Genomic DNA, 14,919 nt, shown 5'->3' with positions numbered 1-14,919 from the left:
TTCCATAATAATTTATACTTCCTGTATATATGAGTCTGATGAGCATATATACATGCTGTCCTTTTACAATGGAGTGGCACGCAATTTTTTGTCTGCCTCGCATCCAGATGTCACTACAGAGTCACATTTTCTCTTTGTCATTAAGACAGCAGGGTTGGGAATAAGACGACCTCTTTTAAACATCGACAGTGTCATGACAACATGCAGAGTCCGACTTACTCATATATAGTGAATTTGCATAAACTTCTTTTTACTTTTGCATTTGTGAAGGGAATCAACAAGACATTCTCCCACAGTCTGGGAGTGCTAAAATGCAGAATAAGCCCAGATGCATATGTCTATTTGCTCTGGAGCCTTGAGTGCACTGTACTGTACATGGCTTAATAAGAATAGATGATTGTTACTTAGGTGAGCAGATCTAGATAACCAAACTGATGCCGATATGCAGACAACCATTTATACAACTCCTGTTTTCAAAACCAGAAATAATCAACCTAATTTTTATTGCAATATTTTCCATTTCAGTGTTAAAGACTAGGGAGGCACAGTGGCACAGTGGTTAGCATTGGTGTCTCACAGTGGTGGGGACCTAGGTTCAATTCCCAGGCTGCTGCAATATCTATATTTCCTCTCACAGTCCAAAGACATACTGTACTGGTGGGTTAGTTGGCCCCAAGGAAAATTGGTCTGCTGTGAATGTGTGTGTTTGTACCCTGCAATTGATTGGTGTCCCATCCAGGGTGTATCCTGCCATGTGCCCATTGCTTGCTGGGATAGACTCCAGCTCCTCCATGACCCTGTATTTGATAAAGTGATGAGAAAATGGATGGATGTTAAAGTAAAAACAAAATATTTCTTTGTAGTCCTTTCCCATCAAAATGTCTGTGTTATAGAACTAAAAGGCTGAAATCCTCATTTTAAAACATTATTAATTTGTACTAGTGCTGTACCATTTCTCCAGTTATTCAGTTACTGTGAAGTGAAAATCCATAATCTTCCATATTTAAGGCATTAAGTTGAATTAGATTATTGACATTATTTACTGAAAAATTAACAGTTTATTATCGTTTTTGTTCTCATGTAGCTAATTTCTTATGTAATTTGTTTTACCATAAGCACCTTAGAGTGACATCTGCAGGAAAAATCAGTAAACGAAAACTTACTATATTCTACCTGTTAGATTAATGGAACTAGTTTTACATTTTTATATTAATATGAGGTACATATTTTCTACTTCTTTATATTTAAATATTTCATAGTGTAGATATGTCATACTGTATATTGATATACAGGCTTTGCTGAAGTATTTTATCATTTTTCATGATAAATTACTTCAGGTTACCTTCATCAGCAATTAAATGAAAAACACCTTACCTTTTACGTTAAAAGGATGAGTCAATCAGGTTTTATTAATTATCTCAATAAGATGAGACCAAAATTCTTATTAATTGCATTTCATTTTTAAAAAAAGAAGACATCTATGATGTACTGTAAATGAACTGTGAAAATATTTCAAATTCTTTTTAATCTGTTTTTATTGCCAAAATAATTGTTTTAAGTTAAAGAAGAAACTAGCTTTACACAGAAGAAAATGGTGCTGATACATTGTTTTGAAAGAATTAACATTTTTCTTTTTTCCAAAACTATGTAAGACAAAGAATGGATGCTTTAGTTACTATGTGTCTCCTTTATTTTCACTGTCATCACCCTCACTGATATTTAATATCTGCTTCATAGAGGGTGAGATATCACAGATGTTTATAAAATAATATTGGGCCGTTGACACACCAGAATGTTCTGGCACTCGAGATCTGTTTAGTTTCAATGTGAGGTGCAATGAAGAGGTTACTGTATAATCCAGAGGGCTTTGAACCAATTCAGCCGTGCTCTTGCTTGAACACAACCAGGGCCGGTTTGTGCAGAAAACACAAATTAGCAAAGAACAGGTGTGATTCATAAGCCAACCTACATTTGTGTAAATTTTAAGTATCATTAAAATCTCCCCCATGTGGGAAGCATGTTCTTTAGTCAAAGCATACAATATATGTGAAATGCACAGATGTGACTTTTACAAACTCATATTAAAATGTCGCTTTTTATACATTTGTGTATATCTTGTTTACACACACGCTAAAAAGTGTTATGAGGTCAGTGCTGTTAACTTCTACTTCCCAACAGTAACCAGCTGTTTTTAGTTATGAGCAGATATTTTTCATCTGGCTTCGCCTTTAGCCTGTTATCGATGGGGCTGCAAATGTGTGCCAAATACAGATTATTTTTTAATTCATTTCAGGTATTACTCATCATTACCAAGGAGTAGTAGTAGGTACTCAAGGTCTCAAGAATAATGTAAGAATCTGTTTCTTTGTCACCTATGATAAATCTTTTTCTTTACCTCTGACTGACACCAGTCAGGTAAAACTTTTTCTGACCCTTCCAAAAAAAACCCAAAAAGTCCATAGTTTATTGATTTTATTAATTTCATATTTCTCTTATTATGTGTGCAGGAAGAAAGCACAGGAAACTATCTCATCCAAATATATTATTTAGTTTTAGGGTTTTTGTTACTTAAGTAATAGTACTAGATATGTTTTTTTTAAAGACGTATCTGTTTTCCCTCCATTTGTTAGGATTTTTAAACAGCATTTCTCGTGATTCAGTTACACAAAACTTTTGATTGTTCATTATCATTTGTTTACTTATTTTGCATAACATTTTTATGATTATAGGAAAAACAATGCAGTAATCCTTTCACCAATTAACATTTTAGGTCACAGGAATTTAGAATAAAAATGTCAAAAGATGTAGAACAGAGAAAATAGTGATGACCAGACAGTGCAGTCCAACACATTTGTCATCTTTGTGACCAATAGAACGAAAAATTGGATTGGTAGATCTCACCAGCAAAATAGGACTAACAAATGTTACAAGCAGTACTGAGAAATGCTAGCACCCTAAATTAACAGTGATGCACAATACTTTACTTCTGATGCATATTAAAGTTAACACTGGTGGAGCTGTACTCAACCCATTATAGTCTACAGTGCTCATGCCAGTTATTTTGAAGTCAAAACAAATTTGTCCTCCTGTGCAAATAAAAAAAATGCATCCAAGGCTAACTGTCATGAAGTGTTGATTTAATTTTACAGCAATTATTATTTTAAAGCTTTCATCTTTATCAGTGGGAGATCGCTTTAGCTGACAGAACATATTGTATCTATACACAATATGTTGTACGTCACACTGTCATAAATAGTGTGTGTTTAAAATTCCATGTTACATATTTTTTAAGTAATATTTTAAATTAATAGACATGTTTAGGAAGTGTTTTGCATGTTAGCAGACCGCTGAAGATGATATGACCAAACAAACAGTCTTGAAGGAAAAGGATGAGGTGCTATACTTTCAACAGCAATGAATGCAAACTCTTATTAAGCATGCAAGCTACACATTAACATGTGTGCTGGGTCACTGTCCTTTTAAATTTTCTTTACAGTAGCAGAAATTTCTGAATTATTCATAACACATACCCACAAGAAATCCTGTGACATAGTTTATTTTTAATTGTGGTTCATGGTTTACATGTTTATTTTTGTGTTCATTTGTATCACACAGTGTTTAGGATACATAGATAGATCAGACCACGTTAGCATTACAATTTCTTTTAAAATGTGCTGTTTTATACAGAAATATAAGAAGTCGTGCAAGCTGTTAAAATGTCTGTTGGTACTGCCAGTGGTCTGGTTTTGTATTTTAATCTCTTTCAGGGTCGTTAGTGTAAAAATGCAGCATGCTTTACTTCAGGATTTACTAGGCTTAGATATGGCACTGGTTCATTTCCGCCAGCTGAGTAGTAGGGAGAGATGGCAATGGGATACCTGTATGTCACAGTTCCTCTTGAAGGAAATGTTAAATATTTGTGATAGTTATTCCCTGCACTGCCTGTGTGCATTAAGGTGAGGGTAAACTACATTTTTATGGTTGTCATAACATCATATTCTTTCCTTCGTTTTCTTGGAGCGCAAGGTATATTGTATAAGGAGATATACAACCTGATAAATGCTGCTCTCCTACTGCATGTGCTCTCCAGCCCAGATAGAGTTCCTGTTATCTAGTATAGCAGCCCAGTGCAATTACTACCTCTGTGGTATGAGGGCTGCTTCCTGCTGCTGCCTCAGACAACTGAAGAAGCTGGTGCCAGTGACCCTTGGCTGTGTGGCCACTGCCAATGGGGCTGCCCCCCCTACTTCTTCTCCTCCTCCTCCTCGCCCCTCCCTCCCCCGTGTTCCTTCCTTGCCTGTCATCAATCTTACTAAAATGACAGCAGACAGATGTTAGCCTTTGCAAAGATCAAATCCATGGCTTTAGGGCTGTTCACCAAGGAGCAGAGTAGTCAGCACAAGATGCGGGCATCAGGCACAGCCGCAGCAATCACCTCGCTGCTACATTACCCTGCCTCCAATCACTTTGGCAGGCTTCACAGTCCTCGCTGCACAGCTTCTGCCAATCCAGAAATCGATTTTGACAAACAGAGAGAGAGCAGGGGGTGAAAGGGTTGGGGGTCTAGTAAACCAAACCCAGTTCAGCTTATCAAACTCCCCTGAACTTTTCATGGAGTGCAATATTGATCTTCGTGTGTGTGAGTGTGAGTTGGGGCTGTTTGGTCACAAACTCAGTCATCATATCAGCAGTGTTTCCCTTTTTTATTGCAATCTACTGTATTTATGTGATTTTCTAACTTTGTATTCATAGAAGGGGGGCATTTGTTTGCATTGTACCCGATCTTAGGAGCATTTTGCTTTTGCTGTTTTAAGTGCAGTAACATAAAAAGTAAAATGAAAGAAATCAGTCTCATTAAAGCCTGTTGTATTCTATTGTTTCTGTTTTCTAAAAGAGTCCCAGTGTCATATAGCATGGTAATATGATGTTTACTGTAGCTTTTAAAACTACACCTGCCTTATATCACTGCTTGCTTAAGGTAAGGCTTTTGTATCTGCACTGAATCAATTCCTTTTGATTACAAATTCTGCAAGAAGCTTTTGTTGCAGAATAAATAAACAATGACAGTTGTTATAGCCTGATTTTAAACAAGTGTGTAAAAAAGAATAATACTAAAGTTACAATTTATTGCTTTTGTTCCTTTTTTTTCATTTGTATGGAGTTTGCAATGATCCATGAATGCACTGAAATGCAGGCTGCACATTCTTGTGCAATGCTGTTTGTGGATCTCAGCTCAGGCAGACTAAATCTCAATCCTTTATGCCTGTGTGCTGCAGCCTATACCAGTAGGGGGTAGAGACCCCCCATTGTAGACTCTCTTAGTAATTATGGCACCTTTTCCATTTAAATCAATGAAAATACTACAGAAGAGAATGTGATCAGGCCAGCTCCTTGCAGTTCTAGACATTTCTTTGAATTCCTTTACTAATGATGATTTTAAGAGCTGAACCATTAAAATACGTTTTTTTGCTCTGTTATGAAAAAAAAACTTGACATATTTTAGTTTTAGTCAAATCAGAAAAAGGCAAAACATATGCAAAAGATGATATTCCCTATGCTGCACTTATCTTGATAGACTGTTAGCTTGATCAGTCTTAAAACTTAAAAAAATAGGTGAGTAAGGTGAAAGAAAACCTACTTATTTTTTCTTCACTTTCCATAATGTTTAACTGTAGTTATGTAATTTGTAATGACAGTACTTCACTTGTGACATCTGTATGACAAAATAGGGATACTTTCACCTAAGCAAAGTAACTTTAATTTTTTGCTGTTTTAACAGATGGCTTACACTACAAGACATCAAATTCATTTGTCAAATGACTAGCCATGATTGGCACCTGTCAAATAAGTATGCATAATACAGAGAGGCATTTAGCATGTGAAGCCAGCTGTAGGATATATTTCATTCCCAGTTATTCACGAGTGTCTCAAAAATAAAATGTGGTAGAAAAGTCAGTTTGCTATGAGACTAACTTTGTCATCTCTCTCATGACATCCAGAACTATCCAGTGATGTTCAATCAAGCTGTGCAGACTTGTAGCCTCTTTCACTATTCCTTGCATTAAAGGATCCATTCAGGCGTATATCATGATTGAAAATGCAAAGTAAATGTGCACACACTTGTATGTGAAGGATCTATAAATATTCAGGAAATTGTTGCTAAGCACTCTGGAAACAGCAAGTGTCATTTTCTGTTATTTCTTCTAATTGGAATGATAAGAACACCACCTGTGCACTCGTGACCTCTCTGCAAAAAACATCCTTTTCAGTTTAGGATACTTTTCACAACACGGACTGCAAGAGCATGAGGAACTGCTAAATAAGTAATTTGACATTATACGTGACAACCTGCAGTACGTTCATTACAGTGTGGGGATTTATACATAAGATAAAATGCTGCCAGTGGATTTTTTTCATAAACCAGTAGAATTCAGTTTAAATTTTGTGATTTAGGATTGCACCATTATGAATATTCATTCTTAGTTTTGCTTGTATCAGATATTATATTACCCAGACCACCAGGATTAAGCAAAGGGGCAAGTATGGAAAACACCCTGCCTCTGAGGAAACCACTGCCTTTTCAAACTTTATAATGCCAAAAGGAAACATTAACAATTCAATTTATAAACACAATAAAACTGTGGTTAAACAACAATTTCCAGCCACTGTATCGTAATATTGCATCAATGATCAAACTGAATAACTGTACAAAAAAATTAGGTGAGAAAGCACTACTAGGAGTTGGTTTACCAGTTCAGGTTCTGCTCTAATATTTGGAATAATAAATAATTTCAGCTAAGGTTGCATTTTATGACTGAAACAGAGAACATTCTCATAAAGTTTCAGATTCCATCCTTAAAATTGGTCATAATGTGCAAGCTACTGTTGTATTTTGGAAAATAATAAAAAATGATCAAAACACTTCTAGCTGATAAATATGCATGACAGTGCTGTGCAATAAATGCGACTGTGCCATGCACAAAATTGCCTCCCGATAAGAATCCTTTAAAATATTGTAGTAAAGAGGGAACAAAAATGTTTTACTGTGGTCTGATTTTCAGCAGAGACAAATATCTGTGGCTCTGTCTTCCAGCGTCAGTTATTTGCTGGCAATACAATGCTTGATTTTTGGATTTTCTTCACCTCTCACAGCCTACCTAAAATGAAACATAGATAACAAAAAAGGAAATATGAGATATTGCAAAACTGAACATCCCTGGCATGGATTATGTAGGAAGCCTCAACAGCAGTGATCGCTCTTCCTTTTATATGAGATTCAAAACATTTTAAACCACATTTCAAAGATATACTGTAGGGCTAGAAAACTGACAGACTTGGCCCATCACCTGCACTTTTTTCTGTTTACTTATAAACGCATGCTTGCAAATTGTTCAGCAGTCGAAACAACAGCAGATTTAGCATTTTATTCTAACAGATTCCCTCTGTATTTACATCGAGGGATCCAACGCACAAAGTCGTGGCTGATGTCTATGCAAGAGTCATCTTCCCACCCCCTCCGGCACACAAACGCTCAAGTATGTCCAGTATTTTGTTTTCAAAATTTTGGCAACTATATGATAAGTTAATAAGAGGGAACCTGGAGCTGACTTGGTAGATAACTGCATTAAAGCACAGAGGCTTCAGTGAGCTGATCCAGTTTTTTGTTGTACCCCCACCCCGTCTCCCCCTCCCCCTCCAGCCATTCTCTCCCCTCCACTGTTATATTTTCAAGTCCCAACAGGAGATGTGAGCTTGTGACAAGAGCGCTGCAAGTTTCCGAATCCTCATCTGGAGGTAGGGGGAGCAGTGAACCCTTTGGGTCGGAGGCAGGGGGAGGGGCAGAAGGACTGAACTTGAGCGATCACATGCTGGCAAAGGCCAGACTCAAAGAAGCAGGAGCTGACAGACAATGTCTGTGGGTGCGCTGGTAATGACTTCAGCTTTCCATTTCCCAGCAGATGTCACTACTAGGCAGCAGTGTTGTGTTGAGCTTTGATGAAAAAAAGGGATTAAACAAATATGGGAAAACTTTCCTGGTGTTGCAATAACATTAAATAAGAACAAGTTACATAGTGGATGTTTTAATATACTGTGCACTGTTTCTACTACCCACATGTCATACTTTATAGCTCTTAACAGACTAACAATTTATATAAACAGTATATATGTTATATAAAACAGCTTACCCCAGAAAGTTTTAGAGGTTCACTTGGATTTCTTTTGATGGCTGAGCCTAAAAGGGAATCCTGATCATCCAAGTTGTAAAAAGTCCTTAGATCACTTTTTAAATCCCTCTTGCTTTGATTTATTGTTTAAACAGTTTCTCAGATCCATGCGGAAGGCAGTGCCAGTTGTTCCCAGCCAAAGAGGCGGAGCCTGCAAACTTCAAATCATCTTAAAACAGATCTGCACAAAGAAAAGGACGAAAGCGGTAAAATCATACAAAAGAGAAGATAAAATTTACTGTTAATGTTTAGTTGGTGCAGCGATTAGGGTTTTTTTCCCCCATTGATTTCACTTGCTTTTTTTAAGCCTTATTGACCTCAACAGACAAAGGCGGGATTGAGTGTGGGGGGGCAAAAGATTTATTCACAAGGGAGTATACATATAATATTGATTAAGTTTTCCAGTCAAGGTACACAAATCAGACTGCCATGTTTTTTTTTTCTTTATCCCATAAGAAATATTCGGGCAAATAACACCTCCAACTCCTCTTTTGTTTACTGTTTCCTTTTGTTTCTATTCAGCTCTAATCCTTGCTTTGGCCAGGATGTCACAGTTTTCGAGCGGGGATTGTCATCTGTGGCCTGTCATTCTTACCGCCATTCAATGCATGACACTCCAGCTCTGTGTTAATTGCCCCTCTGCAGCACAGCTATCAGCCGGCCCTGTCTAAGATTTACTGATTGCAGACGTGACCTGAGTGACTGAGTGAGTCGCCTGGGGTCAGGGTGCTGTGGGGCCAAGTTCAAGGGCACAGACTGGTACAGAAGTATAAACAAGGGAATGGTATGTAAGCAATAAAGACATAAAGGTTAGGATCAGGGCTAGCTGTACAATAAACAGCAGTGATAACCCAGTTTGTTTATAGATAAAGAATTTACTGTAAAATCTCAACATGGAGGATCTTATGCTTAACCCTTTTTTTGCAGTAAAGCACAAAGTAATTAGTTTTTGCTCTGATGTTGTTTTCATGTTTAGTAATTTCAGCCAGAACATACAAAAAGAATAAGTGCTACGCGGTACGATTGAAAAATTTGGGCTTTGTCTTATTTATTTTTTCTTCCATTGCTTCATATTGTACAGAAAATAATATACAATCTTTTATCTTCTGGAAACAGGTAAAGGAAGAGTATATAGGGAATCAGATAGGTGGTGTAATATCTGAATGTATCACTTTCTGTATGTACCAGATATATTGACTAAAACTTAATTGGATTTTAGTAGTATGGGGAAACAAAGAAGATAAAAAAGCATTTTTGTTTTTTGAAGAAAGTAAATCCAGGCACTACTGTTTCTCTTAAGTTCTCCTGTGAGATTTTCATCAGGTGTTTAGTATATTGTACCTATTGATCCAAATGGCTACATTTCTAAAGCAGAAAATGATCGTGTAGTGAAAACTGAGCAGAGGTGCAATAAAATGCCCTCAAGTACATAAAGATGTAAAGATTAAAGACTCCCTGCTGATTCCTTTTAACTCTTTAATATCCACCAAGGAAGAGAAAAAATCATACCCTTTAACTGCAACAAAGTAAACATGTTCAGCATTTAGAAACTAACACGGAGACCTACAGTGTTTCTTTGCAAACTCTCTGGCTTCCAGAACATGTTAGTAAATAAAATATGGATAGACCTTATTTTTGGACCACCTTCAAAATGGAGGCAGACAAGCATGTAGAGAGAAGGATGGACATAGATTTAAAAGCCCAAACAGGGGTTGTTGTGTATTACTTGATTGAATATTAGTATACCCAAAATATTCTGTATTGAGTCTTGGAGAACAAATCTTTACAGTGTTCAAAATTCAGTCATTGCACCGTTACATCTTAAATGCTCTGACCTGTGACCAGTACCCTTTTTACTAACCATCCCTTTTAAAAGGAAATTGTGATTAATAATAAATATATTCCACATTGGTTCTTTTTCCCATTAAGAGTTAATAAGTGGCCAGTATGTAAACTAATAATCTGTCAGGGTTCATTATGGGTTCCTCCAGTGCTATCAGCGGCTGTAGAGCTGCCCTCTGTTCCACATATGGAAAACTCATATCAAGATGGTTGCCATGCCAGCAGGGGGATTTGCATGTGTGTTATCTATTTAAATAAATTCTCATGGTTTATAACTACTATAATGCATCTTCCCCAGACCTAGCTCATTGCTAATTTATAGCCAGTCTAGTGTGTCTGAGGCTGATGATACCATCTGAAGCATGTTGTCTAGACGACATTGAACCCACTGTCCGTGGGGTAATTGTTTTATGCAAATGAATAAATCCAAGGGTGACATGTTCATCCAGCATCCATGTAATTTGATTGAGGTATGCTATGACTTATGCCAACTGATTCTTTTTTATCATTATCCTTGCACTGCTGTTAGGCTCAGTATTTCGCTTTTAGTAGAGGGCATTCTGTGTCTGGACGGAAAGGTCATGAAATGTTTTCTGACCTTTTTTAAAACAATCCTGCTGATCTTCTGTCATAGAGATACTAATTTACTTCATATTCCATCTCCATCTGCATATGTCTGTATGTACATATATATTTATATGCATATATGTATATATATAAATAGCTCAGTCACATCAACACTGCGACTGCTTAATGGCAACTCAAAGTATTGCATTAAAGTGAAGTGATGTTACCAAACTAATGCTGAGGTGTAGCTGGGACTATGGCAAGAGAAAGCTTTCTTTCATTGAGCTTCTGAAGAGAGCAAAACCTACTGTACCTCAACCTATCTTCACAATTAAAGGAAAGAAAAAAAGGTTAAACTTAAATATATGTCACTACATTAAGTAACTTATAGATATAGTACTGTGCTATAACAGAACTAGTTGTAGATCTGGAAATAGGTTGTATAAATGTCATAAATATGTTGCTAAGTCAAAATGGCTATATACTTTTGTTATGGCGATTTCTGTCATTTAACACTGTATTGATGTCACTTCAACAATCTTTTCATCTCAGGCAATAATTCTCGGATTACCGACAGTGCTGAATACAATAAAGCTCCAATTTGCATAAACTGCATTTGATGCATTTGTCTGCAAACAACAAGGTGCAGGATAAAGACCTTCAGGAAGTATTTCTCGATAGCATCTCTTTGGTCAAAGATGTTATTAAATGTTAGTTAATTTTGTGCCAACAGTTAAAAAATAGTGTTGTGCGTGCAAAAAAAATGTTTATAATCTAACATTTATGGCTTGTAACAGATTTCCTTTGGCCCCAGTTTGGGCTGTAGATGCAGGATATACAATGGAGAAACAGAAATACTTGAGGTTATTGTGGTTTTTTTGTTTGAGAACCTTAACAGTCACAGGGCTACACAGAACCTTTCCCTGGCCTTTCATAGTATCCTTTTCTTACATGCACATTTTTAATAATAATGGTTTCTTTAATTATAAGAACCAAGTGCATGCCACAGAATGGTAAACAATCATAAATCTTCCGAACAGCTAGAGACCAAGGGCACAGTTTTGTAAATGGATTTCAGAGCAGATGACCTGATGGCTAATCTTATGATCTGAACTGCACTGTGCAGCTCATAACACAAACAAACCCCCTTTTTACCACAGGGAGGATCATGCTGCATTCACATGACATGTCTAGTATTAGCATAGCAAATGTCCAGAGGTCCAGACTGACCCCTTCACCCCCTGTCTGGAGAACAGTCTTTTGTGTTGGCAACACAAAAAGACAGGGCCGCTGGATACATTGTTAAGAAACAGAGGCAGACAAGCAAGCCGTCCCTTTTCCAAATCTTATCTAAGAGTGCTATCTCTTTGTTTGTGCATAGGCGTTGTGCAGACATATTTGATTAAATCCGACTGCACCCCTTTTGTTGAAGGGGAGACTGAATGAGGTATGCAATAAAGAACTTGCTCCTGGGATATTTATAACCACTTTGTCAGCAGGGTATTGTGCGGGATTTCAGTGTCACAAGAATTCTTTCTTTTCTGCCTGAATTCCTGCTCTGTGGTACCAATAATCAGCTTGCTAAAAATTTTAATTTTTCCTAAAGGTGGTTTCAAAAAGCTGGTGAATGTGTAATGATAGAAGGAGCAGCTGTTGTGTGCTTGTTACACAGTGTAACAGTGTACTGCACCGTTGTCTTATTTGAGAAACATGTAAGAAAATTCGGATATTTTGTTTGGAACAGATTCAAAATCCAGTCCCAGCAGCAGTTTGGTTTGTCTTATTGAAATGTAGCAGTCTGTTACGTCACCTTTATCACTTGTGCCAAAACATGGGTTGATTACCAACCCGGATTGTGTTAAAAGGAAGAGAAAAGACCATGTGATGTTAGATTATCAGTCTGTGGTTCCCTTATCTGTCTCGGTGAGTTTATTTTTCTGTTCATGAAGGTATTAAATTAAGGAATGAAAAGGACAATGTTCAGTCATGATTGTGAGAGTGAAACTAAGTATTAGGCGGACTGCATTTAACTTAACGTCAAAGCAACAGGGGTCAAGCTATTACAATTTCAGCGTTCGTCTTATCTTTTCATATTATGTTTTTATTATAAATGGGTTATTATTTTACTTTTCATGAAATGCCTAAGAAAATAATTTTAATTGAAAGGGAAAAATGGTCCAGTGTGACAAATTAGACGACAATGGCTTCAATTATGTTGTGAATTGATGTGGTCTTCCGCCTTATACTTCCCTACTGTCATTATAGAAAGTAATATATATATATACTGTATGCATTTTACAACATACAGTACATGTATGTCTTTGCAAGCCCTAATCATCTGGAAGTTGAGAAATGCTTATCTGATTATTATCCTCATGTATACTGCTTAATAACCTTAAAAATGCAACATCAGATTAAAGACGAGTAAGCAGAAATGTATTCTGTAAGTTTTGAAAAGCACAATTCCATCATTCCTAAGAATTTCTGACAAAAAGGTCAGACATTATGTGATATTACTAAAGTGTTACATTCTAGCCAGTTACTCTGTATTTGATCCATACTTTGTGTGTCTACCAGAAGACCAAAGTTTTTTAAATCATCAACACTCACATATCCACCTCATCCCTAGGTTAAGATTTTGTCTTTCAAAGTCCTAGTGCTTGAGGTCAATGCCAGTTTGACACAGAAAGTCTTAAATGAACTGGCCAGGAGGGAAAGAGATTCAATGTGTTGTAAAATTGCTACTACAAAAGTGGAAATTGGTATCAAGCTGATACTAGCATACAGTACTTTTGTTTGAGGTAATTCCCTTGGGCAAATACACAAACTCCTAATACTGGCATTAATGATCTCCTTAACTTAACATATACACGTTTATTGACTTCAATGAGAGTTCAATGGTTTGTCCTGTATACATGTGGTCTACCATCAGACAATGAGATCTGAAAGGGCTGATCGAGAAGTGCCAGCTTCCCTATCGACAGTGCTTTCATTCATTCTGCTATGCAAACCCCATAAGGTAAAAAGTACCCTTTCCTGGTCACCTGATGACTGTAATTGGGCTGAGATCTTCCAGTGTGTCAGATTGCATTAGCAGCCATAGTTGTTATGTTTTGAACCCTCAGTTCTAAGATCCCTCAAGTTGGTCCTTTGCATCTGATGATCCTGTGTCGGATTATTATACTGCTGGCTAGATAACAGGCAATCACAGGTACTCTTGTCAGCTGGCAGTGATGCTGAAGTCTAATGACATAGAGTGTGTTAATTCTTAATGCTTTGGAGACTCAACATTTTAATATCCTCTAACATGCCTCTTTCCAGAGACACTGTCATTTAACATGCCATAATTTCTGCATCACCTGGCTGGACAGGGAGCATAAATTGGAGGAGTGGAACCTCTCAAAATGCCTGCAGGTGCCTGGCAATTTGCTGTTGATGTCTGCCAAAAGCTAGTAGATAGCGCCCTGCCAACTAATCCAAACCTTATCCTGGCAGCCCTCTGCCAATTGTGCACTGCCATTGAAGAATTGCAGTTATACGAACCTCAGATTAATTCAAACTTACAAGTATTTTAGTATTTGTCGGGCTGTATTACTAAAGGCTGTCCCTGCTGAACGGTTTTTGATTCCTTCCGTGTCACTGGCTTGACCAAAAAGAAAAAAAACTTTTCAACAGATGAACATACTGTATATTTGAGGAGCTATATAATTAATTGATTAAATTACACAAACAATGTGTTAATGTGTAACAAAATACAAACCATAAGCTATAAAGTGAATGCAAAGCTACCAAAGTGAATTTTGATTCTATTTGAAAATCTAAAATTCATTCACAAATTTGTCAAATTTAAAGTCACTGTCTTTAAAGATAGCACATAGCTTTTTCTGTTTTTAAAGAATCTCCTTCTTGCCATTCCTTTTTCAACAGAAAAAAAATAGAGGAAACATTAAACACACATGCAGTACCTCTACATTCTTGTCCATTTGCAATCAACAAAGTTTGCATTTTAAGTAAAATGTAGAAAGAGAGTTTTGAAGATTTTAAGAGTTAACCAAGAGCTGAATTCAGCTACTCTACACTACCTGTGTTATTATTAACTATTACTTTTTGGGTGTTTTGAATGAAAAAGAAAGCCAGCTGCTATGTTTATCTTAAGAAAATATTGTCACCCCACAAAGAACAGGATTCTAAAGTAGAACCAAGTTTTAGAATTAGTTTTTACTTTTAGTATTTAATATCCAGGTATATAAACTGTTTACTTTCATTTGCATATTTGGTATTCATG

Source organism: Atractosteus spatula, chromosome 15 (genome assembly GCF_055471065.1).
Source record: "Atractosteus spatula isolate fAtrSpa1 chromosome 15, fAtrSpa1.hap1, whole genome shotgun sequence".
Classification (NCBI taxonomy): Eukaryota; Metazoa; Chordata; class Actinopteri; order Semionotiformes; family Lepisosteidae; genus Atractosteus; species Atractosteus spatula.
This window is presented reverse-complemented; position numbering follows the sequence as displayed.